The 26,983-nt window shown below is 40.8% G+C and overlaps 1 protein-coding gene across 4 annotated transcripts in view; it reads left to right on the forward strand.

Annotated features, from left to right (window-relative positions):
• Positions 1-26,983, forward strand: part of grid1b (glutamate receptor, ionotropic, delta 1b) — a 716,034-nt gene that overhangs the window by 269,585 nt on the left and 419,466 nt on the right. Inside the window, exon 1 of one of the 4 annotated variants that reach the window (XM_070545807.1) lies at positions 14,194-14,322. The exons of the other annotated variants lie outside the window; for them this stretch is intronic. The gene's annotated coding sequence lies outside the window, so the exon portion shown is untranslated. Of the gene's footprint in view, positions 1-14,193; positions 14,323-26,983 lie in introns of those variants that run through there. 4 annotated transcript variants of the gene reach the window in all.

Raw genomic sequence — 26,983 nt, forward strand, 5'->3', positions numbered from 1 at the left:
AAGCCAGGACTGGGAAGATGCAAGGTCAAACGCCTGTCTGTTGCCAGGGAAGAATAAGCTGGATGAGTTTCACTTAAAATTATGTATCCATAATTTACCCAACAAACTGAGTTAATGCTGGGGTGGTAAAGTGCTCCCTTTTATATGCATGTTGACACATTGTATTTAACCCATTCACCAAGAAATAACTGAATTTGTTCATAAACTACCCTCTCCATGATTTTACTCGAGGCAGGTAATAGACTGATTGGTCTACTATTTTGACCTGAAAATGCCTCTTTATTGTTTTTAATCAGCACAATAATTTTTGCCTTTTTCCATTGTGAAGGAAATACACTTTGCTCCAAACTTAAATTAATTATATATGAGAACGGGGAAACAATAAAGTCTGCTGCTAGCTTCAAGGGCCTTACCTCAATATTATCAATGCCTGATTGTGTATCTTTACTAGTTAGCAAAATCTTCTTAACAGTCTGATCAGTAATTTTTTTCTCATTTAAATGTACATCCTTTCAGCAGGTCAAATTAAAGCTACCATGTGTCGTTTGTGTTTGTGCTGAGATTTTTCTATGTTTTTGTACTTGAGGACCCACAATCAGTTAAAATTCTATCTCTGACATTATCAACACCTGCTTTATTCTTATTACATTAAACTGCCTGGGCTGCCTTCCAAAATCTTGCAGAGGGATTTATTTTCTCTCACGCTTTCAGTAGAATTTCAGGTGCTTGTACCTTCCTTGAAACCTGAATAACAACACAACCTTCCACCCTGAAAGGGGAACAAATTGGCAGCAAAAGTAATAATTTAGTTTTTTCTAAAAGCCTGCAGTGAATGAAATATTTCAGCACGCCAGGAGGTTTAAAGGCATGAATGACACCTTAGTGGTGGAGTAAGAAGTTGTGTCTGAGTGTGTGTGGCAGGAGGACAAGCAACAATCAGACTTTGCTTCGGAGCTGGGAATGGTTGGGAGGTGCAGAATCCATTCTGAGTCACAGCAATTCCATGACCCTCCCTGCTGAGCAGCGTCTAGATGTCCTCCATGAGATTTTAAAATCTTTCTTACACAATCGCTCAACAGAAAGGAGTACGGACTCCCAAAAAACTGACAAAAGGTTTTTGTAGCTTTGACAGATTTTGTTTTTAGTCTGAAGAGACCTTAAAAGACAAGTAGCAGGTGAATGATAGAAAAGTTCCTGCATCACTGCTGAGCATGCAGGAGAATCATGATGAAGGGCCTCCTTCATAAGCATCTTGACATTTTTACACAAAAGCTTTGACATATTTGTCTCAGTTGTGAAGCATCTTCATGCTTCTAAATGGTTCAGATGATCTCATTAATGCTGATCACTTTTTCAAGATGAGAGGAACTCAAATTAGCTGCAAACAGAAGAGCTGCAGCTTCATGATGGGAATAATCTAACAGAAAGAAATGCAACTCACAGCTGTAAGGAGGAGATGAGCATGAAGAAGGCTGAGAACAACAAGAAAAAACAGGAGAACACTGAGGAAAAGGAGAGAGAGAAGACCATTTTTGACAGGAGAGCTGAGTAATTGGGGCAGGAATCAGCAGAACGTAGTGGTTTAGAAAGGGTGATAAGAACAGGTGATGATGGAGAAAAGTGAAGATGAGAGAACATAAGGCAGGAGAAAAGTTTAAAAAAAAGAATTAAAAGTGGAGCAGCTGACCTTTAACCGGTCAATTAGACTGATTCATGCTGTAATTACACTCAAGCCAATACAAACTAAGAGTCATCAACTGACCTCTTGTTCTGAGAAGACTCAGCTGAAATGAGCAGCATTCAGCTTTTAGCAGCAGGTTTAAACTCGGGCTCAGATTTGACCTGTTCTTATTTTGGCTCAAAGTAACAGAAACGGGAAAATTTCTCCATATCTTTAAGTTTAGGAAACCTATGAGACCTTTTAAAACTTTCATTCTTCTTTCTAATCCTTAAAGTTGACTTGTGAAGGTGTGCTCGTGTGATCCACCTAAGAACCACCTCAGCTGACTCTTTTTGAAGAGGAGGAGACGGTCTACATAGCTGACAGAGATCACCTTAAATCTGAGGCGGAACCTGGCTACTCTATACAGGAAGAGTATCTCTGGTTCTTTCAGCCCTCATCCTAATCTCCTGACCATAGGTGATGATTCTGACAGAACAGTAAATCCAGTATAGGGAGCTGTATTGGGGAAATGTTGGTGATACAAGACATATCACGATGCAGGGGAGACGCTACAATATATTGTGATACATTCAGCCAGATGATATTAGCAATTTTTTAGACTGAATTTATTGTAGGAACATTCAATAAACAGTCCAAATTGGTACTTAACATGTTTTACATGAGGTATCTGACCCATAATGGAGAGATTTACATTTCAATGGTGGAAACAAACCCATTGCACATGGCTGCCAACTAGTGGTCGATGTTTGAATTGCACCTAAAGAAAAGCAAATCTTTGCATGTAAATTCTTCCAAAAATTCGATAAACAGCTTTTGAATTTCAATATAATGTAGCAGCAAAAAAAAATCACATTATGTTGCCATATCGATATTTTTTTTACATTCCTAAAATCTAGAGCTTTGTCTTCCAGCTCTGGTTCTTCCTCACCATGTTAGACTGGATCAACAGCCTCGTTGATGACCTGATCCATCGGTTAGGATCTTAATTAATTAAGCAGCATGCTCTTTTTTGAGGTCAGTGTTGCAGAAGTTTCATTACACATTCTCCTTTTACTCCTAACACAATGAAAAAATTGAAATATGTTGGTACGCTCTACTCTGGACCGTAAATCAGATCTACATGGTCATGTCTCACCTCTTCACTTCCTCCTGCCTTTGTCCACTCTCACAAACAGACAACACCTTTGTTTGTGTAATCAGCTGAACTGGCCAATCAGCATGCGGCTTGCTTTCACTGAGGTGTGTACGGTGTCCTGCTGGGACATTTGAGAGTCATTGACTGTTAAAATGTTTTGATCCAAATGCTTGGTGGCCCTTATTGATTTATCCACTGGAGACACATTTTCCTGTTGTACTCGTGGCTGGCGGTCCTTCGGGTGGCAGAACAAGCATTAGCCACAGCAGGACGCTCATTCCACCTGAGACTTACAGGTGCATAATTAACACGACAAACGGCCTCCTTCCCTTCCCACTGAGGTTTGTAGCTGTTCATAAAACAGCAGGAAAGATCGACTCATTAGTGCAATTTAAAATCCCACAATCCCACTGCTTCAGCTCACAGAAAACCCCTGAGTGGCTGCAGGGTGTTAAGTCCTGACCTCTGACCCCCCTTAGCCCCCTTGCTGTGGTGCATTTACATATGCCCGCACAGGCCGCTGTTTGTGTGTGTTTAGCATGCCACAGATGTACAAGCACGTGCGCGTGCGCACACACACACACACACACACACACACATAGGGTAATGTGCCAGGGAATACCAACTGACCTGAGCTCTGGACATTGTTTTCCATCCATCTGTGTTGTTGGAGCGTCTCCTGTGTGGGAGGATGGCCTGCTGCAGGGCAGAGTGTTTCCACTGCCTGTATAATTTATCACCAGAGGGCAACTTGTTCACCTCAGGCTTCTACAAAACGCTGGCAAACACACTGTAGTGTGCCAGAAAAATATCCGATCTGTTCCACACATTCTTTTTTTATCCAACTAATAGCTGTGAGAGTGAAAGTATGGAGCCGAGAGATGAGATGATAGTTCTTCTGCTTCAGATTTGAGTGATTCTGCAGACACTGACATGTGATTAAGACCCTGCATGCTTGGTGAGTTCATATTTTTATTTTGATTTACAGGATTTTTAAACTTTTGCTGACATCCAAATCAAAGAATTTTGGAAACTTTTGAATTGAATTTTTAAGTTTTATTTGTGGGGCTGCCACAAATGACTATTTTAACAGTTGACTAATCAAGCCCTACATAAAAGTTTAGCTTACTGCACCAGGATGCGCTAATATACCCATCATTAGCTTCTCATGTGATGTGCCATCTAATAATTAATACATGATGATAGCTTAGCTAACAAGTTTTAATTAACTCTGTAACCTGTTTATACAAATGCTACAGTCAAATGGAGGTATACATATGGAGGAAATAAAAGTGTACATAAAAATCACTCACAAATGTATCCAGCTAAAATAAATTTTGGCTTTGTAACAAACTCTTCCGTCATAATAATTTTGTTGTATCTATGTTGAACTAATTCATGTATTTATTTTTAATATCATGTCAAACAACCTGTGACCAGTTGGTTTTGATATTCATCTTGAGTGTTTGTCACCAGACCCTTCTTTTTCCTTTTTACCACACGGCCAGTTTGATCCCAGTAAGCCGTGTTTTTGTCGTGTTTTAATGTTTCTGTGATCAGACATGTCATTAGAAGTGACTCGTGGATATGTTACGACTCTTGGGCCGAGATGAGAAGTCGACTTCCTGTCTTGTGGGGCTGTCAGATTTAGTTTCTCACCCAAAACTTGTACTGACCAAAAATAGTGTCTGCTTTGAGTTTGGAAAAATGCCCCAAGCTTCTGTTTTCATTGATTACTTTCTGCAAAGTGAAGTTCAGAAGTGATGACTGATTTTCTGGTCCCTTTTTTCTTCTTTGATTTGCATGAAATCCACTGAAGTTATTTTGAGGAGTCCATCTTTGTTGACGAGAACAGAGCATGATGGTGTTTGTTTATAGGATGGAGATCAGGTTTCTGCTCATTTTTTAGGTTTTCTTTTTTTTTTTGTTAGATGTTAACATCAAGCAGTTTCCTGCTCCTCTGTCCAACTAGTTGAAAGTGGACTTACAACTGTCATAAACAACCCTACTGGAGCCTGCTGTAACTGGTGCTGACAACAAGCTAACACTAACACGAGACAACAGATACTAAACTAACCCACAAAGTAAGAAGATCCTCACTGTTGGACAAAGAAATATTATTACTTTCAAGTCCAGTAGCCACAAAACAAGGTCACCATCAGTCCATCAGCCTCCTTTAGCTTGCTCAAACTAGTGGTGGCCGCATCAGTGTTCACTCTGGTTTTAGCTCCTTGCTTCACCTCTAAAGACGTTGCTCTCTTACTTTTACTTCCAGGCTCTGCCATGAGGTCAACTGAGAAACAAACTTTTTTTCTTCTTCTTGTGCTTTTTATTAATGATCGGCAAACTAAAAATGCCAACTGCTAGTATTAACAGCTGTAAAGCAGGTAAAGAGCGCCCCCTATAGGCACCTACCTGCTCCATAAAACTGCTCAGTATCTGGCTAGCAGGGGGCTGCAGAGTGGTGTCAAATATGAAACTGGTCAAGTTTCTAACTCAACAATCGCTGAGATCAATGTTAAAGTTCTATCTTAAAGTTTAAAAAATGGTTTAGTGTTACTTTAAAGCTGTTTTTCCTGGACTATAAATCAACATTTTTTTAAATTTGGACTTCTCTTATGTATTGAATGTAAAGTTGTTAGTTTCCTTTTTCTCCTTGGTTTTCTTCATCCAGTAAAGGTGGTGATTTTTCTTCTAGCTGAGCTTAAATGAGTGAAAGCTGAGTCAAATACAAGTTATTGAAGGGTGCTTTCTGCTGCACTTAAAACGAACAGAATTAATTGAAAAAAGTCTAATTTAGGTGTCATTACATCTACTTTAGTACCATCAAATGGCTCCAGATTTTTCCATTTCACCCCATAGAGCATCTTAAATTGGGTGTTTCATGCAACTTTTTGTTAAACAGCTGATTTGTTTAGCCCGTGAAATTATATCTAAAACTTCCAGGTGGTGATTAGATCTTTAAATTGTTCTAACAAGGTTCTTTCGAGCATTGGCGGCACATTTGAGTTCAGACACACTCGCTTTCTGAGCTTTAATGGCATTTATTGTTAACGAGCATGAGAACAAAATAAAGATGAGTGTTTCAAATAAGAGATTAGATTTAAAGCATCCAAAACCCAAACTTAGGAGTTCTCAGAGCAGCCCTGCTGGGACAGAGAGAGGTTTTGGCTCAGTTTGTGTTTTTCATTAACAGTATTAACAGCTTTTTCAGATTCATGTTCCCATGTCAGATTGGGTTGGTGGACACTGCTTAAGATTTTACTAAATAGTTTAATAGCTTCCTTAAGGTGTATTGGTGAAACGATTTGCCATTTAAAATAATAAAATACAAGTTTTGTCCTGGGAATGGTACATCAGTTTGCTGGGTTTGCTTTGCTGCAGAAAATCATGTTGGATGACACAAAAAACAAAAACAAAACGAAAGCTGCATTAATTTCTCATCTTCGGACTAAAACACTCCAGGCTGAGGTGTAACTTATTAAAACAAGAGCATCAGCAGATGCAAAAATTAGTTGGTTGTCAATTTTGATCTGGTGTAAAGTAGTTCTAGATGTAGAATAAAAAGTTTCAGAATTTTAAATATTAATAACCAACTAGTTTTGTGAAGAAAGCAGTGTTTTATAGCAATAGGTTACTAAATCTGTAAGGTCTTATAACACAGGATAATAACATTCAGAAGAGTGCAGTTATTTATTTATGTGCAAGGTGGTGGGGTTAACTTGTTTAATGATTGGAACTTTAATCATTCTAGAATCAACATAGACCTTCATAAAAATGCCTTTAGTTCCTTTTGAAGAAACAAACTAGATATACTTTTAACATTCAGTTGCTAGTCTACATTGTCTGTTCATTCTACAAATGTAATGAAGAAAACAGACAGACAGTGCTACCAATGGCTTAATAAAAAAAAAAACCTCTATGGAAGCCTGGAAGTGCAAACAGGAAATGAGTAAGCATAAATTGTATTTTTTAGGAGGTTTGATGCTTAAAAAACAGTGTTTCCCCTGGAAACCTGTTTCGGTGCCGTGCTGAGTTATGCATACATACGGTATATATGACTGTTTTTTGGATCATTAGGAGATGAAGTTAATTTTAGTTATTTGTACAGTTTTGCAAAACCAACTATACTCTTATGGTTTTGTATATACATGTTTAATCTTTCTTTCTGTTCCAAAAATAAATCAGTTTAAAAAAAAAGCCTTTTTACTTGTCACAATGTAAAATATTTCTAATACTTTGGTCTGCCTTTGCTGGATGTAAACATACCGTACCATACTACTTTATTTGTAAAGCACTTTTAACACGGCATTACAACTGACCAAAGCACAGCACATAAAAACAAATAATAAAAAACACAAGCTAAACTAGTCGTGTATATCATATGAAGTAAAGAAGATAAAAGAGTTGAAAGATCAACAAACTAAAACCAATAGAACAAGTAAAACCAGAATATAAAAAACACAAATTTAAAATCGAACAAACAAGGTGGAAAAACTAAGGAGTTAATTCAATTCAATTCAAAAATAGAATGCTTTATGGTTTGGGAGTTGAAGGCCAGGGAGAAGTAACGGGTTTTCAGGCATGATTTAAAAACGGCAATAGAGGGTGCTTGCCTATTCTGAAGTGGTAATGAGTTCCACAATTTTGGGGCACAGACAGAAAAAGCCCTTTCCCCGCGGGTCGTGCCTTAGGGACAGTTAGGAGGATGTGATCTTCAGACCTAAGTGCATGAGGTGGGTGGTAGTAATGGAGGAGTTCACACAGATAGGGAGGTGCCTGACCGTTCAAAGATTTGAATGTGAGAAGCAGAATTTTGAAATTGATCCTGAAATGAACGGGCAACCAGTGGAGTGATTTAAGAGTGGGTGTAATGTGCTGTCTTCTGTCAGCTCCAGTCAGGAACCTTGCCTCCAAATTCGTGACAAGCTGAAATCTAGACAGAGCAGCTTTACTGATGCCGTCTAAGCAGGAGTTGGAATAGTCAAGCCGAGAAGTGATGAAAGCGTGAATCGCAGATTGTGGAAGACGGACACTCAGGATGGGCTTTAATTTAGAAATTCGCCTGAGGTGGTAAAAGCAGGACCTGACTCTGCTATTGACCTGAGCATCCATCTTCAGAACCAGGTCTATTTTTATTCCAAGGTTAGAAATAGCAGAAGTAACATTAGGAGGCATATAGTGGAGGTCAGGTTGCTGGGTTGCTCTAACATTGTCGGGACTAAAAACGATTACCTCCGTGTGACAGTGGATCACTGCCACACCTCAATACTGGACAGATCTACTGATCTTATACTTATAATTGGAATGGGACACATTCATGAGGTATTGAAGGTGTTTATTTCTATATTGATTAGCAGGTGACCCAGTAAGGTGGGACGTATGGTATTTATTGATGGGAAGAACTGAACAAGGAAAGGGCTGTGGAACAAACATTTGTATTGTGGGTGTGTGCTTACCTTTCCTGTTTCCTGTCAGCAGGTGTGAGCAAAATAGTCCTCGAGGGCATGGGGATCTTTTATAGGTTCCAGAGGGATATACCAAGAGGAGGATTGGAAGAGTGATTGGGTTATTTTAATATGGTGAGAAGTGTTGATGTATGTTAAGCACTGCTTATTTATAGAAATGAATGTGGAATGTAGATATTTTAAAGTAACTATGATTCTGTATATATTTATTAGCTTTTACATTTAGTGTTGAGGTTTGTTTAGGTGATGGTTTATCCCAATTAGGGAGATGTATAAAAGCTGATGTTTTCACTGAGAAGAGGTGAGGTGTGTGGGGGATGTAGAAGTCTGCACAGAAAAAAAAATTAAAATAAAAATAAATAAAGAAAAGAACACCATTCTCCTGTCCTTTGGTTTGTGATGTTACTCTGCTAAATGGATTGCTTCTACGGACTGGTCGACCAAGATAACACTCTGTTTCAGATGGAGGAAGTTATCAGTCAGCCATTGCTTGACATCGTGAAGACAATCAAAAAGAGGTTTAGTGGAGTCAGTGGGTTTAAGTGAAAAATAGATTTGACAGTTGTCTGCGTATAGATGGAATGAAACAGCATGCTGTCTGAAAATGGCTCCCAAGGGCAGAATATAGAGGCAGAACAGTAACGGGCTGAGGATGGAACCTTGAGGAACCCCCCAGGGAAGGGAGAGTGACTGGGATGAATAGTCATCCAGCATGATCCTGAGGAACCTGTTAGAAAAGTAAGACCTAAACCAGTCTAGGGCCGAACCTGAGATGCCAGCCCAAGTGTGTAGTCTAGAGATCAAGATGTTATGATCGATCGTATCAAAGGCTGCAGATGGTGAGTTGCAAACCAACTATCTTCTGTTACCCAGATTTAAAACTCTGTGGAACCTGGATCAGAAGCAGCACATGGGATTAATCCAAAGTATCTAATAGCTCAGTTCTCGCCTGGCTTCTGTTGTTCAGGTTACTGCCAGACAATCAAACCTACCAAGAAAATCACATTTACAAGAAAAATGCTCAGACAAATTTCCCTGAGTAGTGATTCTGAGTGGAGGGGGTGCTGGTTCTCCGGGATTCTGCTCAGGAAACCACTGCTCTTGTGGAGCCATGGTGGTGTCTGAACCTATTTAAATTGATCTTAGTTAAGGTGACAGAGTTTAGGTTCTGTGGTTTGGACCTCTGTTCTGGACTGAATAGGAACTGGCAGATTGATTAGCTTGCAGCTGTGGAGGACTTGGCTCTTTTTTGACCCGGTTAATCACCAACTGGTGAGCTGCGTCATGAAGCACCGAGTAAAGTGACCTCTCAGGACCACAATCTGTGTAGAATGTGACTTCCTGAGACGATCCCATAGAATTCACAGGTCCAGTCTGTAAAGGAGGCAGCAACAGTGGAAGTACACAGCTTCATCTCCCATTATCGCCGGCGTTGGCTCTCATTATTAATCAGCAAACAGCCGCGTCACCTTTGGTGTCACCAGCCGAGCAGGCTGGGCCCATCTATTACAGTGACAGCAGCTGAGACATTGACGGGCATAAATCATTAGCTGTGATAAAAGAGGGTTATTATATCACCTCCACTTACATGGGTTATTGTAGAACCTGCTCATCAAACACATGAGATGGATGGATGTGAGAGGACACACGGATGGGGGGGCGGCTGCGTGTGGCACGGACCCGATCCGATCAGATCATCATCAATGAACTCTAAGGAATACTCATACTGATCCAACAGTATATTCCATCTGGTTCTGATCAGTTTACTAAGAGTTCATCTGAGACAACCCAGAAAGCTCCCCCTCCTCCTCTGAAAGGGACCTTTTCTGCTTCTGGTTCCTGGAGGTCATGTCGTTGAGGGATGCCTGTTTTCCTTACAGATCTTTCCTTTTGCACCATTGACCCCATCACCTTTTTGAATGTAAAACTCAAGACTGGTTAGTCCAGTTCTTCTTTAAACTATCAGACCAGATGATCACAGAAACCAGGACCGTTTAATGTTGTTTTTTTTTTTTTCATTTAAAACCCATATGCTAATCAAGGGGATGCCAAACATAACTCAGTTAAAATCAAGTTCCTGCTGCTCTGTCTGAGGTCCAATCAGAAGCTTTTTAATCACAGTAATGAAGGTAAAGGTTCAGTCTGAAAAGTTTTTTCCTCTTCAGACGTCAAAACTCATTAATCCATATGCTTATCTGTAAAAAGCTTAGGAACCGACCCAGCCTTCTGATACTTAGATTTTCTGTTTGGAATAATAAATTAAAGGTGTAGTTGACTAAATAATAATTGTTTTTAAATATTATTTCTGAATATAGTCAGTCCCTCTGGGTTTTTCATACAGGCTGAACATGAAAATAGTCTAAGTCCATTTTTGGTTCTTTTTTAAACACAGATAAGGTTTTCCTTTACCTTACTGACGTTCCGTTTGCGGCTGCAAACTTCTTCAGAGCTGATGCTGATGGTGGCGTCACTTCCTACTCCGTTTATCCGCGGGCAGCAGAGGACATTGTCGCCCTCTGCTGCCCTCTCTCCCCTCCCCGATGATGCAGTCCCATGCGCGATCCAATGAGTAAACTCCATTGTCTCTGTTCATGGTCCCACATCCACGTCTCCTTATCTCTATAGCTTCCTTTATCCATCTTTTGTATTTCTGTTGTTTGGTGTTTATGATCCTTGTGTTGTCCCAGTCCATTACATGGTTTTCTCTTATGCAGTGATCTGTTACGGCTGATTTCTTTATTCTTCTCTCTGCTTCTTTTCTACGTTCTATTGTTCGTGTGATGAGTTGGCATCCGGTTTCTCCTATGTATGTTTTATTGCAGAGTTTGCATGGGATTTTGTAAACGACTCCACATTTATGTCCAAATGGTATCTTGTCTTTTGGGTGTACTAGTCTGTTTCTAACTGTTGTGTATGGTTTTGTTGGTGTGTTTATGTTGTGTTTTTTCATTGTTGTTCTTATTTTTTCTGTTATGCCTTTGATGTATGGTAGGGTTATCACTGGTTTTGGTTCTTGTCTTTCTGGGTTTCTGGTTCTTTGCTTAGGTTGTTTTTTTCTTTCTGTTGTTGTTTGTTGTTTTCCTTTGTTTATCACCCATGTTGGGTATCCGCAGGACTTTAAAGTGTGTTGTACAGTATGTGTTTGTCCTCTTGTTTATGGTCTCTTTCTTCTGTTATCATGCTTGCTCGGTAATATAATGTTCTGATTACTGACATTTTGTGTATGGTGGGGTGGTTTGTGTGTGTTGGTTTCCTATATGTGTTTGTTTACGGTCCCGTCGGTCTGCCTGGTTATTTTCATGTCCATAAATGCTATGCTGCCTTCTGTTTCTGTCTCATGAGTAAACTTAATGCTGCCTGTGTCATCATTGGATTGAGCATGGGACTGCCCCATCGGAGAGGGGAGAGCGGGCAGCAGAGGACGACAACGTCCTCTGCTGCCCACGAATAAATGGAGTAGGAAGTGACGCCACCATCGGCGTCAGCTCTGAAGATGTTTTGCAGCCACAAACGAAACATCAGCAAGGTAAAGAAAAACCTTAACTGTGTTTAAAAAAAAAAGGACTTAGAAGACAAACACAGCAAGAAAGTACAATAGATGAAAATAGTCTCCTACACCAAACTGCTGCATTAGCTTCTGATACAAAACAAAATGATATGATTTGAAAAGCCTGACAGATCTATGTTACACTGTGAATTTGCATTCATGGCCTCGCCCATCTTGACTTGTGTTCGCCCACATGAAGTTTGGGGGGGTTGCTGCGAGGAGAGAGCGGAGAGTGTCATGGTGATGGTAACTTTGCAAAATGGCCACACGCGTTCTGTTAGCCAATCAAAAATGAGGTGTGTGCATATCATTAGTATTAACGTGTACTCCTGCTGTTTTCAGCCCACCTCTACACCAGCAAACTTCTGCATTACAGAACAGGAGCATCATAGTTTTTTAATTTTTTAAACCACTCGTAAGGCAATGGTTTACACTAGAGAACACTGCAAATGTAGCTTTAAATAATAAACCATATTGGACACCTTTTTAATCACATAAATGTATTAATGTTATCCAAAAATATATGAACTTGTTTTAATATGGTTTAAGATGCAAACCGTTTATTTATTTCAGTTTGTTCACAATGCTCCGAAATTGGAAGAAACCAAATCACTTTAGAATTTAAAACAAATATTTGTCATCACTTATTTTATATTGTATGTCACGTAGTTTCAGTGCAGTCAAACTGATCATTTAGTACCTGACAGATTATTGATTTCACTAGTTACGTTACAGGTGTGTTGTACAGTGATTGGCTGAACCTTCATAAGGAATGACAGCCAATCAGAGTGGCTAATGTAGATTCTAGTCAAACACAAAACATGTCGCTGCTACATCCACAAACTCAGGCCTAGTCCACATGTAGCCGGGTTTTTTTTTAAACGAATATCCGCCCCTCCAAGAACTTGCATCCACACCACCTCGTTTTAAAAAAAAACTCTGTCCACACGTACCCGGATAAATACGTTGTTAAGGACATGCCAGACCTGTAGGCGGCAGTACTTAGCCCGTTCCTAACCTCGTCCTTCGTCTGTGGTCTTCCGCAAGGAGCAGTAATTCCGCTTGCAAAAACAAACAAGGAAAAAGCGCTTGGACAACTGATAAAGCAAGCGCAGCTCTGAGGGCATCCATGCTGTCGGCTAGTGTAAGCACAGGTCGCACACGTGATGTCAGCATTTTTTTGTCGCGGAAAGTGACGTTGCGGACCTTAAAACTCCGGTTTTGTCTGTCCACACGCAGACACCCAAAACGGAGAAAACGCAGATCTTCACTTTGGCCGGAGTTTTTAAAAAGATCCGTTTTCGTGTGAAAAAACTCCATCTTCGTGTGGATGGCAAGCCAAAACATAGAAAAATATCTACGTTTTGGCAGATCCCCGGCTACTTGTGGACAGGGCCTCAGAACTCTAAACAGAAATGTGCGTTTTCCTTGGATTATAATCCTGCTGCTCTGTCAAGAACACAGCATTGTGTCATTTATAAGAATCTGTTTTTGAGTTTTCAGGAACATTTTATTCAGGAATTTTGGGTAATTAATTTACAGAGGTGAAAATTATTTTCCTGTTGTAATCATGTTATTGAACTCAGTCAGAGGCTCTGAACTGGATCAGAAACCCAAAGCCGCAGTACTTGTTTTGTTTAAAACTGGTAGAAAATCAAAATAGTGTGTGTGTGTGTGTGTGTGTGTGTGTGTGTGTGTGTGTGTGTGTGTGTGTGTGTGTGTGTGTGTGTGTGTGTTTCTGTTCCAGCTGCCCACTCTTTCCACCGGTATTGTTCTCTCCCCTGAGAGCTGTCGTCCTTCTGGCGCTTGAATCTCACATTTCCTGGAAGCAAATGATGTTGACAAGCGGAACATTAGCTTTACAAATGGCCCGGGCCTGTTGGAGTCCTCACATTATACCATTTGCATTAGCAGAAGCCACACGATCACACTTGGCCTGATAATTACTGCCATCCAGTTGATCCAGAGATTCTCCCGCACCTCAGTTCTAGAGCCTGTCAGGGATGTTTGTGTGTTTCCAGTCAGGTTCCTGTGGATCAGAGGAGCTTTGAGCAGGAATCATGTTCAGGGACATTGGACATTAAGCAGCCTCCATGAATGCAACAGAAGCCACACATCTGGAGCTCAAACTAGACCGGGTATGGTACTGTTCAGCTGCAGCCCTGTTTGTTCAGGAGCTGCTTTGTATTCTGCTGTGTCATCCTGCAGGAAGTGCTGCTCAGATTTTGGTTCTGTTTGGCTCTATTTCTGCTGAATAAACAGAGTCTGGGAGGTGTGATGAATGCTGCTCAGGAGTTCTGGTGTCAGCTGCCGACAGGATTTGTCTCCAGATGCTGAATGATCTGTTGGGTTCAGTGATGGAAATCTGTTGCTCCTGCTCACTTGTTTTCTAATGAGCTTTGCTTTCTCTCTTTCTCTTTCTTCTCGGTGCTGCCCGGCTGTCGTGGCTGTTCTTCCTCCCTCTTCTAATGTTCTTTGGATCCTGAAGGTAAGTAAACAAGCCCACCCTCTTTGAGACCTGTGGTTGTTTTGTGTTGTGAATTCTGCGCTGCTGTTAGCACCAGCTCACCCGACGGCTGCAACTGGCTGAAATGATTTGGCTCGGATCAGAGCTAAAGCCGTCAGCTTCATTTGCTTTTGTTCCGTTGAATGGAGTGTGTGCTTGAACTAGTTCCAGAAGTGGATCAGAATCGAGTGTGCTGCTACTGGATTAGATCCAAGCCGCCTTTCCTCTATGGGTCAAACACAGTCAGGTCCCGTATTTATAGGAATTTTCTGTGAACTTAATAGGACATTTCATTTCATTTCACTATTTTTCTTGGGAATCTGTTGCACCTTTAATCTAACTATGGACATTTGGAAAAGAAAACTAAAATAACTAAAAGCTGTACCATTTATACATTTTCTTTCTCCTCCACTTTATGACAAATGGTCAGAATTTTAAAATGATTTTGGTGGCAGGAGATTTCTAAACATAAATGTTGCATTTGGTTTACGAAAGAAATTAAAAATAAATGAAATTGGGTGAGTTAGCATAAATTGCCAAGCATAAAATAAATCCTACCTTCATAGATACCAACAGTAATGCCATGTTTCAGGGGGATTATTATTTTTTATTTTATATTTTGTTTTTTGTTTTTAACAGTGTCTTTAATTATTTTTTAAATTGTTTTTCAGTGTTTTATAAATTTTGTCCCACCTCCTGTTAGTCAAGAAAAAAAAAAACTTTTTTCTTGTCAGACTTTTAAAATAGGACTACTTTCAAATGTATTTCTTTGCCTTTCGGGCTTCCATACATTATTCCTTTCAGAGGACGGGGACGGTTCATGATCATCCTTGACTTCCATCTATTAACATTGTTATCGTATGTGTGTATTCCTTTTTTTATCCTGCCGTGAGTGCTGTGTGTGATCCAGGCTGCTCTCTCTGGGTGGAGCTCCCAGCTGGTGGGAACTCATCTTTTCCCCTCCTCTTTATCTTCCTGGTTCCAATTAGCTGGGAGTGATTGTTTCTGTGCGAATTATCCGCATACCCGTTTAATAGTGTGAAAATTGATTAAGCAATTAGCAATGAGCCAACGTATTTGGATCAAAGCAGATCATCGCATTAAGGTTGGAGAGATTATTGCTGCCCGCGGCCAAACTGGGAATAACAGCTTCAGTAATGGGACTGCAGTGACACTCCGAATCAGAACAACAAAATTCATCTACGTCTTTAACTTCACTCGTGTTTTTCTATTAGTCTTATTCATGGTTTCCTTGTGGGATGTTGAAGAGTGGAGGTACCTCTGATCATGTGTAACTCTACAAAGGACTCCAGTCAGCTGGGATTCAAATAATGGAGCTTGGTATCAACATGAAAAGTGGAATATTAGAGTTTTTACAAAATTAACAACCTTTGATGTGTGTGTGTGTGTGTGTGTGTGTGTGTGTGTGTGTGTGTGTGTGTGTGTGTGTGTGTGTGTGTGTGTGTGTGTGTGTGTAAGTGTAAAACTTAACAGTATTCATTCTAAAATTGAGCTCACAAAGTAAGAGATTCTTTATGTTCCCATTATGACAAATACAAACTGATTAGGTTAATTTCAAATGAATTAATGAAACCTTTTCAATGAACATTTCTAAAATAATTGTCCTAGATTTCCATTACATCCTCATTACTTACTGCTGTCACAGTTGTTACATTTCTTGGGGTCTAAAAAATAGTCAACAAATATTTTTTAAAAAACATTTAACAACCAAGACAAAAAAAATCTCAGATACCACAAAAAACACCAGCTCTACTTCAAACATAGGTTAAAATTAGACTCGCTGTGCATTCATCTTTGTAAAGCCTGATTTATGCTTCTCCGTCTGCGTCAGTGCGGAGGCACGCAACGCCATTATCCATCCCTGCGTAGGGCTCCGGCAGGCACGCAAATCCGTACGGAGTCGAGCCCACTTTTCTAAACATCCGTCGAACGAGACGGATTACGCAAGCTTGTGATTGGTCAGGACGCCGCTGTTATTTACAGCGCCGCCATTGCAAAGAGAGCCGAGGATAACGAGCGGCAGACACGGAGAAGCTTGAAGAATACTGTTACAAGTCATCCTCCCAAACTGCGAAAAACCTCTAAAAACCTGAACGTTTAATTCTCCCGTGACTGGAGGAGTGAAAAGATGCACAGCAAGCGTTTTATTTGTGGACGGAAATGACAGGAAACGTGGGTAGGGTGGGGAGCGCATGAAGAGGTGGGAGAATGAGAGACAAATATGTCCGTGTTAAAAGTCTCTTATATACAAAAAACACAATATAAACACACGATCTTGGACCGATACATGACAGGATACCACAGAACAGCGCTACGCCCTCTGTTGTCCTGGCGGGGAATTGCTTTGCAACACTCTCCATGAGACGGAGAAGTATGAGAGCAAAACGCTTCCATCAATCCGTGTGTGTCTGTCCCTTGCGGAGCTGACGGAGAAGCATAAACCAGGCTTAACACCTTAATCTAAAAGCTGAAATGTCTATCCAGCCTTCATTAGTTTCTACAGGAGTGATTCATCACCAGATTAAATAAATCAGCAGTGTTCATTATCTAAAATATGCAGGAAACCAGCCGTGACAGAAAAACCTTTCCAGCCGCTTCCCATAAGTGGCTCGCCGCGCCACTTGAGGTAGAAGCGGGTTCTATTTTTGCCACAAGTTGCTTTTGGGACACAATTTCCATAGCTAACATAGGGCCAGACAGGAAATCACAGACAGTTTAAGTTTAAAATCCCTGTTAATATTCAAAATAGAAGACTATTGCAGCCATGCAATTTTATGTCTATGTAGATTACATCAACATGTGACCTAATGGCTTATGTACTCCCAGCATCGTTCCAGAAGTGCAGTGGTGTGTGTTTTTCATGGCTTTAATCCTGGTACTGGAGTGGAACAACGTCCTATATGACATTAAACAGAAATATCAAACATGATTTCCTTCATTTTGGTAATGGAGGATGGCATAAACCTGAGGGATTTTGTGATCTCGCGAGTTCACAGAGGAGCACAGTGAGAAAGCCGTTCCGCAGCCAACACTCTCATCAGCTTTGCTGATGCTTCCAGCGTGAAGTAGGGGTATGTCCAACAGCAATTATCGCGGGTCTCCCTCCTGCTAAGCCACACATGAAAAACCTGCATGTGAAATGTTACATTTGTGCATGTGTCGTGCACAGGCAAGCCAGCCACGCAATCCCAGAAAGTTGAGAAAATTTTAACTTTGCATCGCTGTCCCTCTGACAAGGACCAATCAGCCGAGGTTTCATTGGCTGACCAATGAGCCGACAGGATGCTTCTCAGTACATCTCTGGGCAAACATTAAAGGAAAAACTGAGGAAAAGTTGATACTTGGCGTGTCAGATTTCCCAGAGCTTTACAACATCTTTACAGAAGAATATAGAGATCTTCATGAAAAGGCAGCGGCATGAGAAAAAGTTGGTGAGTTTGTTGTTGGTGTGGTCTCATATTCATCGTTTCTTTTTCTGTTTGTAATATGGGATGAACCCATTCACATATTTTCCCTTTTTTATATAGTAAAGTCAGAAGTAAGACTTCACTTAGTCTCTTTCCGATGGCACCATCTAGTGTCTGACAAGCATATCACACAAATAGTCTCTTTCTCTGTTTTTTACGACAACTTTACGTTTCTTGTTTACTGATGTGCTTCTGTAGCCAACAAACAGAGCTAAAACATGTCCTTTTACCAGTATTATTGTCATGTCATGTTGTGTTTTCATATATTTCATGAAGTGCTTGTCAGATGTTTGTTTCTGAGAGAGTGTTCACATTTAAGGCACTTTTAAGAAATTTAATGTTCAAGTTTATGAGACGGCTGGAAGGATCTTCCAATAGTATTATAGTTGCACTCTCAAATTCCACTGTGAGCTGTTCTCGTTATATGTGTAGGCTGAGAAAGCACTGGCTAAAATGTTTGGGTAGATTTATCTCAACTAGTTGGTTTTGTTGTCCCTTACACCCGCTGCAGTTATATCCAGTGATTTTATATAGGATCTTATTGGTATTAATGTTAACTGGTATCTTTTATTGTCTTGTGTTTTCCTTCTATTGTTTATTTTATCTGTATGTAATGGACTTTAAGTCTGGCAATGAACTTATATATACACACACACACACACACACACACACACACACACACACACACACACACACACACACACACACATATATATACATATATATATAAAAGACTTACTTGTTCATGAACATTTTATCAACTCTGCATCAGCTGGGGTATTCCTTAAATTTGAAGCAAGTAAGCGGTAGTCTAACGCTATTGGTTAGTTCTGGTCAGCGCTCAGTTTCTTATTGCACGGAGCTCTGCGGGGCAGGGGGCGTACGTAGAAAAAAAAATAAACAAAAAAAGATGTATTGATTACATTATATCACAGTTCATGATAAGATATTCACTTTTACGGATTTCTGAAAAATCATACATAATTTCTGAAAGGGGAAAACTCCGGAAATCTACTTTAACTCTAGCAAAATCTTGTGAGACTTCATATCTACCACTTTTTCAACTGTGAACTGCTTTAATAATCCAACATTCCCTCCAATCTGACAGCCAATCAAAACAACAGAAGACTCGCTATTTGCCCTGGAAGAGCGCCAGAGTTTCCTCCAGCGCTTTATAAGCCTGGCGGCCCGCCAGGCTTTGCTTGGCCACCTGCCAAGCTAAGCGTCATGCCCCGCCCCCCTCCCCGACCCTACCGTGTCCACTGACACAAACAGTGCAACAAAACTAGAGCCCTCCATCAGCTTGATCAAACAATCATCAGCTTCATCAAACTTGTTAGGTTGGGGAAGCTCCAGTAGCTCAGTGAGCGTAATAAAAAGCTTAGTAAAATCTATAATTCCATTTTCACTTTTACTACAGTCAGAGTGGCTAGGGGACAGGCCATATGTCGACGTAAGGGCAGGAATACATCTGAAAGCTACATATCCAATTTCGCTCACTTCAGGTTTTCGCGATTGACGAAGTGCCCCACCTACATCACCTGGGTCGGCCTTTGAAGGTCGGGCACAGCCATAGACAGTGCTGCTATGAAAATAGAGTAAAGCTACTATGATAACCTGGAAGTTCAAATAAAAAATCAGTGCAGACAAAAAATGTTTTTTTCTCTGTCGTTGCTGACTGAGCCATACGGACACTATGGTTCCAAGTGTAGGGGGGAATGACTGTATTTTAGCCACGTAATACTTTCTAGTATGTTTTGTTGTTTTGTTGTCTTAACTCATACCAAGCTCTTAGAACACCGGACCCAGATGAGCTTAGCATTTGGAGGGGAGGACATTTGTGTCATTTTGAAGGAAGGACAAAGTAGAACCATTCTCACATGTTGGAATATAACAAAACTGTTTTAAAAATAATCATTGTTTTATGAACGATATTGTAATTGTTTTACAAAAAGTGATTAAGGTACAAGTTACAGCAGCTCACTGATATAATTGTTTATGACACACTGTTGTATCCCACCAGCTTTACACCACTTATTGTAACACACTCACTCACACACACACACACACACACACACACACACACACACACACACACACACACACACGCGCACGCGCGCACACACACACACACACACACACACACACATGTTTACTAAGTAGTTAATTTGATTTGTTCACTGACAAAAGAAAAAAACAGAGGGAGGAATGAGGACAAGAGAGAAAAAATAAAAAAATGTGTTTAATGATAAACCTGAAAATGAAGAAATAGTAAGAAACATTTAATTAAAACAACATTTGACTAAAAACAAAAGATAAAAAGGAAACGCATTTTTACAAACTTTGGTTTTACAGAACTTCAGCGTTACTGCTGAAAACACAATTATGGTGCATTTGCTCAAAAACCAAAACAACAAAAACAAAACAAATACGTAGAAATCAACTTGGGACCCGAATAACAAGAAGTAAATCAGATTGAGTCCAGATAAATAAGCAGAAACCAAAACAACCACAATGATTTAGCTGAAGGAAACACAGCTGACATGGACACAGAACCAAAAGCCTTGTGTGACTTTAGGTTCTTCTGGTTTTCATCCAAATGCTGCAGGCTTCTATATCCTGAAGTAGATGGAGAAAATAACAGGTTTTACCTTCATTAGTCATGCAGACCGTAAGCTGCTGTTTTGTGGTGGTCAGCTGAAATCTTTTCAGCAGATGCCAACTGGGTTTATTTTTCATCCAAATATCAGCCAGTACACCAGCCACCAACTGGGCTGGAGCAAAACAATGAGGTGGATCATCTTCTGGACTCAGTTAGAAAGCTCTGTGAGGGAGATAACTCCTCCTCTATGTTCATCGTCCACCCACAACAACAGCCAGGTGGGTCAGCCATTCTGACAATCTGGTCCACATGTTTCATTTAAGAGTTCAGTCTTGTGTGTGTGTGTGTGTGTGTGTGTGTGTGTGTGTGTGTGTGTGTGTGTGTGTGTGTGTGTGTGTGTGTGTGTGTGTGTGTGTGCGTGTGCGTGTGTGTGTGTGTGTTGGAAAAACAGATGATAAAAATTAATCTGGAATGAATCTGTATGTTTGTATGAAAAAAATAAAGGGAGCATTAAGTGTTTCACAGCAGCTCTGAAGGTGTTTGCGGGATGTCATTCCTAATTAATCATTACTTAAGTGTTAATTAGGGACAACCATTGCGGTGGAGTTGCACGCCCACCACATAGCCGTAGAGTTGCAGATTTAAGCCCCATCCTCTGTCCTAAAATGACACCGTTACAATCCCTCTGCCTACTGCTGCAATAGAGGGGTGGAGGATGCATTGAAAATCTGGCCTAAGCTAACATACAGTAGCATTTTAGCTACTTTCTTTACTCTGTCACATCCAAAAGCGAGGCAATGAACGATCTTTAAATGCTCTGAGGCTTATCGGTTCTTATATAGTCATATGGCTGGTTGTGTTTTGCAGAATGAGGTGGGACACAATCTTTTTTTTAACTAAAACGTTCATATAGAGCAGAGTCAGAGCCTTAAATCCCCCATCACCAAGCCTGGGTCTTAGTTTCTACATCAAGTGAAACACAAACAGAAGGTTGTTCATGTATGATGATAGGTTTAATGATCCTTTTCAACGCATTTGAACATGTATAATGTTAAACATTGATCTCTATATCAATCATTCACCTGCTTGTTTAAAGCTTATTTCAGGTAAATTGTTTTTAGGGTCTAAAGTATGTGTATACATTTTTGAATTATGTTTATTTTAGGTTGAGAATGCCTTCAGACAGGAAAAGACCAGGGGTATTTCTCAATGTCAAGCTTGCTTACGAGGTCACTGTCCTTCCTTGGTCAAAGAAAACGGTTCAATGGAACAGACTTACATCACATGACCGCAGCTTCTGTGGTGGTCACATAACGTCATGTGACACGGGAGATAACGTTATATTTTATATGTATAAGTTTCAATATAAACATATAACGAGCCTTTTACATTTTAAATTGTGTATATCTTTTTAGTATGTAAGCAATGTACTACCTGCTAGCCAGCGAAGCTGCAACTACTAAGCAACTAACCAACCATAGATAACTGCTTTGGATCTAAAAAATATTTCAGATATCAACTCGATAGCTACAATTAGTTGACTTACATTTAAACTTGAAATTTGCCACTGACGTAGCTCTTGGCTTCTGATCCGCCATCCTTTTGAAAATACTGCGGTGTATTCTGGGTAGTTTTTGACCAAGGCCAGGCTACAAGTGTATCCTTGCTCAGCTAGCTAAACTGCTAACGAACGGAGAACAGACACCTCGGTAGAACATGAACACTGGAGCACGCCTTGGCGCTTCCTGATAATGTATCTCCTAGGCAACCGGGGCGGGGCCAAGACATCAAGGCAAGGTTCATTGGCATTGAGAAAAACCCCAGGTCTTCATGCACTGATGTACAGCCAAAGTGGAGTGCAAGCACACTCTCTCGTAGTCCGAGGTGCATGTTCTAAACATCGCTTTTGCAGCCACAAATTAGACTTTCTCTGATTGTTAGTACAACCACCCACAGTGCAGCACGTTGCCGAGTCAAGTGAGGGCATTTTTTTAATGGGCAAATAACTTTTTTAATGCTCTTAAAATGTTCAAATAAATTTCTATGAGAAGTGAAACCTCACCATGCAAACCAATGGCTATGAGCGTCTTCTGGTATCTCACTGGATGTTCCTCGCATCATTGTTTCTACATTTATCAGGCCCAGGAATACGGTGGATGAGGACACACACACACACACACACACACACACACACACACACACACACACACACACACACACACACACACACACACAGAGGCCCTACAGATGATAAATGGCATTAATTGACCAGTGTGTTCAAAGATGATGTCCTCGATATTCACTCACTGCCACACACACACATCACCATTGGTGATATCTCAATGAAGAGTTTTATATTTATGTTTATTTATGTTTATTTATTTGGCAGGCGCTTTTTTCCAAAGCGACTCAACTCAACTCAACTTTATTTATAAATCGCACCTTACCCCTTCTTTCCACCGGAGCCGTTAGCAGCACGTCTTGTTTGCGTAAGCTGCTGCTTGGCCCTTCCCACGAGATTCGAAGCAGCAGGGGAGCAGCTGTCACCGACAGAGCACGAAGTCACACGAGTGACTTCGTCAGTAAACACAACAACAAGCAGGAGAAAATTACAAAATGGCTCCAAAAGGTTTGTTTTTTATGTTCTGTCCGTTTTATAATCGCCAGTACGGACCTGAAAAACAACAGAAACCGTTAGCTAGGTGATAACTTCTCACAGGGCCGCAGTTAGTAACTTTTTTTTAAAGTAAAGCAACCGGAAGGCAGTACGTTTCTTTATTCTGAAAATCTCGGGAGCTCCGCTCCATTTCCGCATCGGATTTCCTGTCTTTCCTTCCCCAAAAATGTCGAACTTGACCCGTTTCAGAGGCGTCGCGCGTAGAAAATAGAACCGGCGCGTAAGTGCCGCGACATGCTGCTCCTGAGACGCGGCCGACTTGCGCTGCTGACGGCTCCAGTGGAAAAGGTTCTGTTGACCACAGCGGTTTCTATCAGCAGCTATGACGTGCTGCTGCAGCAATGTGCTGCTGACGGCTCCTGTGGAAAGAAGGGGTTACAGCCGAAAACATGCCACCAAGGCGCTACACAGACCAAGTAAAAACATATAACATTAGGTCCAGAAAATAAAAACATTGGATCACATGACACAGACAAAAAACACAGTGAATGCACGGATCACTTTAAGTGAAAGAATAAAAACTAGTTAGAAAGATTAAAAGACAGATCATAAAAGTAGGTTTTTAGCCTTGCCTTAAAAACCGCCACAGAGGTGAAGGCCCTTATGCTGAGAGGAAGCTCATTCCAAAGCGTAGGACCTGCCACAGCAAAGGCCCTATCACCACGCGTCTTTAGGCGAAATCTTGGGACTGAGAGGAGCATGAGGTTCTCCGAGCGGTCTGACCGTGCAGGGGTGTGTGGTTAAAGCAATGACACCAAGTAAGGAGGGGCCAAACCATTTAACGTTTTAAAAAGCAGCAAAAGTATCTTAAAATGAATCTTTACATCAACAGGCAGCCAATGAAGCGAAGCCAGGACAGCGGTAATGTGATCATACTTGCGCCTGCCCTATAAAAATCTGGCAACAGCATTCTTCACCATTTGCAACCTGGCTATTGAGCCCTTGCTCACACCAAAGAAAACAGAGTTACAGTAGTCCAGTCGCACCATAATAAAAGCATGGACTATCGTCTCAAGATCATGTCGTGACAGGAAAGGTTTGATCTTTGACAGCTGACGCAGGTGGAAAAAGGAAGAGGAGATCACTCCAGTAATGTGGTTGTCAAAACAAAGGTTGCTATCTAGTTTAACACCAAGATGAGTCACTAAAGCACTCAGCTGGTCGTTAAATGACCCACGGTCAATTAAAGAAGAGTCAAAATGTCTGCTTGGAGTAAACAAGATAGCCTTCCACTCATCCTGGTCTTGATCTCTGTCAAGCAATTCATAAGATTAGAAAGAGAGAGACCTCCTGACGTGTTTAGAGGCAGGAACAGCTGACAATCATCAGCATAAAGGTGGAAGTGAACTCCAAGCTCATGACAGACATCACCTAAGGGCAGAATGTAAGTAGAAAACAACAAAGGTCCCAATATCGAACCCTGTGGTACCCCCCAGGGTAAATCAGAGTCCTCTGAGGAATAACTTCCCATCCTTACACACATCTTTCTATTTGTCAGGTATGATCTGAACCACTCCAGGGCTTACCCTGAAATCCCAACATAATGATGGAGAAGCAGCATTTCATGATCTATCATGTCAAAGGCATCCGTGAGGTCCAGCAGAAGTAACAACACAGAATTACCACTATCAGTAGCTGTAAATGTCATTGAGCGCTCTAACCATTGCAGTCTCAGTGCTGTGTAGAGCTCTGAAGCCTGACTGGAAAGTCTCAAATATGGCACTCTCATCCATAAAAACCAAGAGCTGGCGGTAAACACATTTCTCTAGTACCTTGCTTAAGAATGGAAGTTTAGAAATGGGCCTGTAGATTTCAGACAGCAAAGCATCCAGTCCAAGCTTTTTGAGCAAAGGTTGAATAACTGCCATTTTAAAATCGTCAGGGACTATGCCAGAGCTTAGGCTCATGATAATTATGTGCAATATTAGAAGGGCGACCACTGGAAATACTTCTTTAAAGAGGCGCATAGGCATCACGTCATCTGGTGAGCCGCTCGGCTTAGACTCCCCAACGATCTTGATCAAGTCATCTAAACTAATTGGTTGAAATGCTACTAAACCTCTGATAGTAGTCACTGAAGGGCTGCATTCCGGTGCCCTAGACATGGCAGCCCGGAGCACAGCTACTTTCCCCCATAAAAAAGTCGAGGAACTTATCACACATTTTTGCTGAAGCCTGCACCACATGGTGATCATTCACTTTCAAAACTGAGTTAATTGTGGTATAAAGTACTCTGGGGTTATTTGAGTTTAAGGAAATGAGATTGTAATAGTATGCAAATTTCACAGATCTAACTGCCTCTTGGTAAGATTTCCAACTGTCACGTAGAGCAATTAGGGAAACATGCAGATTATCCTTCTTCCGCTGTCTCTCATATCTTCTACATGTCCTTCTCGCGGCTCGAGTAGAGTCCGTCGAGCATAAATTTACCGTACGTGTTCCCCTCCTGGGCCTTAACGGCGCAACAGTGTTAAGGATAGCCTCACAGGTCTCATTAAAGCAAGTAAGCAATCCATCCAGTGAGGACTCATCTGATAAATCAAAGAAGGCTTGTTCAAACAGCAAAGTGAAAAGAGTTGCAGTGTCAGAGTTCACATGACAACTATACCTACTGGGGGCAACAGGTGCCAGCAAATTACTATGCAGAGTACAAAGTGCAAAGCGACGTACAATTTTAAACCTGTGGGCATGTTGTTATCAGTGGGAGAAACTGGAGTACCTGGAGGAAACCCATACATGCATGGGGAGAACACGCAACTCCACATAGAAAGGCCACAGATGAGCTTCGAACCTGCAACCTTCTTGCTGTGAGGCAACAGTGCTAATAACTGAGCCACCATGCAGCACACAGTTTTTACCCTCTACCCCACTCACACATTTTCCTACTAGGGAGGGCGCCTGTGTCCTAAGGGTTCTGCTGTCCTCCTGGCCTCATTTTGTTTTCAACCCCTTCGTTTGTGATGAGTTTTAACTTTTAAAGTTTTAACTCTGAGTTGAGGAGTTTTAAAGGGAAAAACTCTGAGTGGTCCATAGGGATCTTGGGTTGATGTCAACTTAGTTGACTCTGTTTTAAGGTTAACTCTGCTTTAGTTTTTAGACATATTTAAACTTTGTTGTGTATTTAAAACACCTTCAGTTTAGATTAAACTTTTAATAAAGTTTTAAGCAGGTGTTTTATATAGTTGATAAGTTGTCTTTTAACTGTTAACTTTAGTGAATTTTTCATTTAGCATTATTTTAACAATGCTCGCCATCTGTTTGCACTTGTTGAACCTTGTACAACACTTCAACCCATTTTAAATCCACTGTCGCAATTCTTATGTTACCCCCGCCTTCGCATTTTAACACCTCCTGTCGGGGACGTAACATGCTGATAGAAAAAAAAACCTTACCATTTAAAATAATGACATCATCCATCAGCATGTGCTTTGTTTTAGAAAACCCAAGTTTCCCATCTGCAATCATTCAATGACTTTCACCCAGAAAGTGACGTGAACAGCTAGTGATGGGAGTACTATACAAGAGTAGAATTGGCCTCATTAGCAACAGTGGAAGCTACATGCATTAACATGCAAACCACTCGTTTTTGCCACTTTTGTGTTTGGTTTGGAGTCAAATAAAAGAAGGCAGTGCTTTTATTTCTTTTCAGCATTGTTGTTTTGTTAAGCTGTCTGCTTTTAGTGATGTGTGCGTTCTGAGGTCTGCTCTTGTGATGTTAGTGTGTCCTGCTAAAACAAGACATTAGGCAGTCTGGCTAACTGAAATCGTGCACCGTATAGTGACAGATTTGATTGTTTTTCAGAATTTTGGGTTTACTATTTAAACCAGAATTGTCACTTTCATTCTGTCTATCCAGTCTTTCATTTAAACTTTCCT

The sequence above is a fragment of the Nothobranchius furzeri genome, chromosome 16, assembly GCF_043380555.1.
Source record: "Nothobranchius furzeri strain GRZ-AD chromosome 16, NfurGRZ-RIMD1, whole genome shotgun sequence".
Taxonomy (NCBI): domain Eukaryota; kingdom Metazoa; phylum Chordata; class Actinopteri; order Cyprinodontiformes; family Nothobranchiidae; genus Nothobranchius; species Nothobranchius furzeri.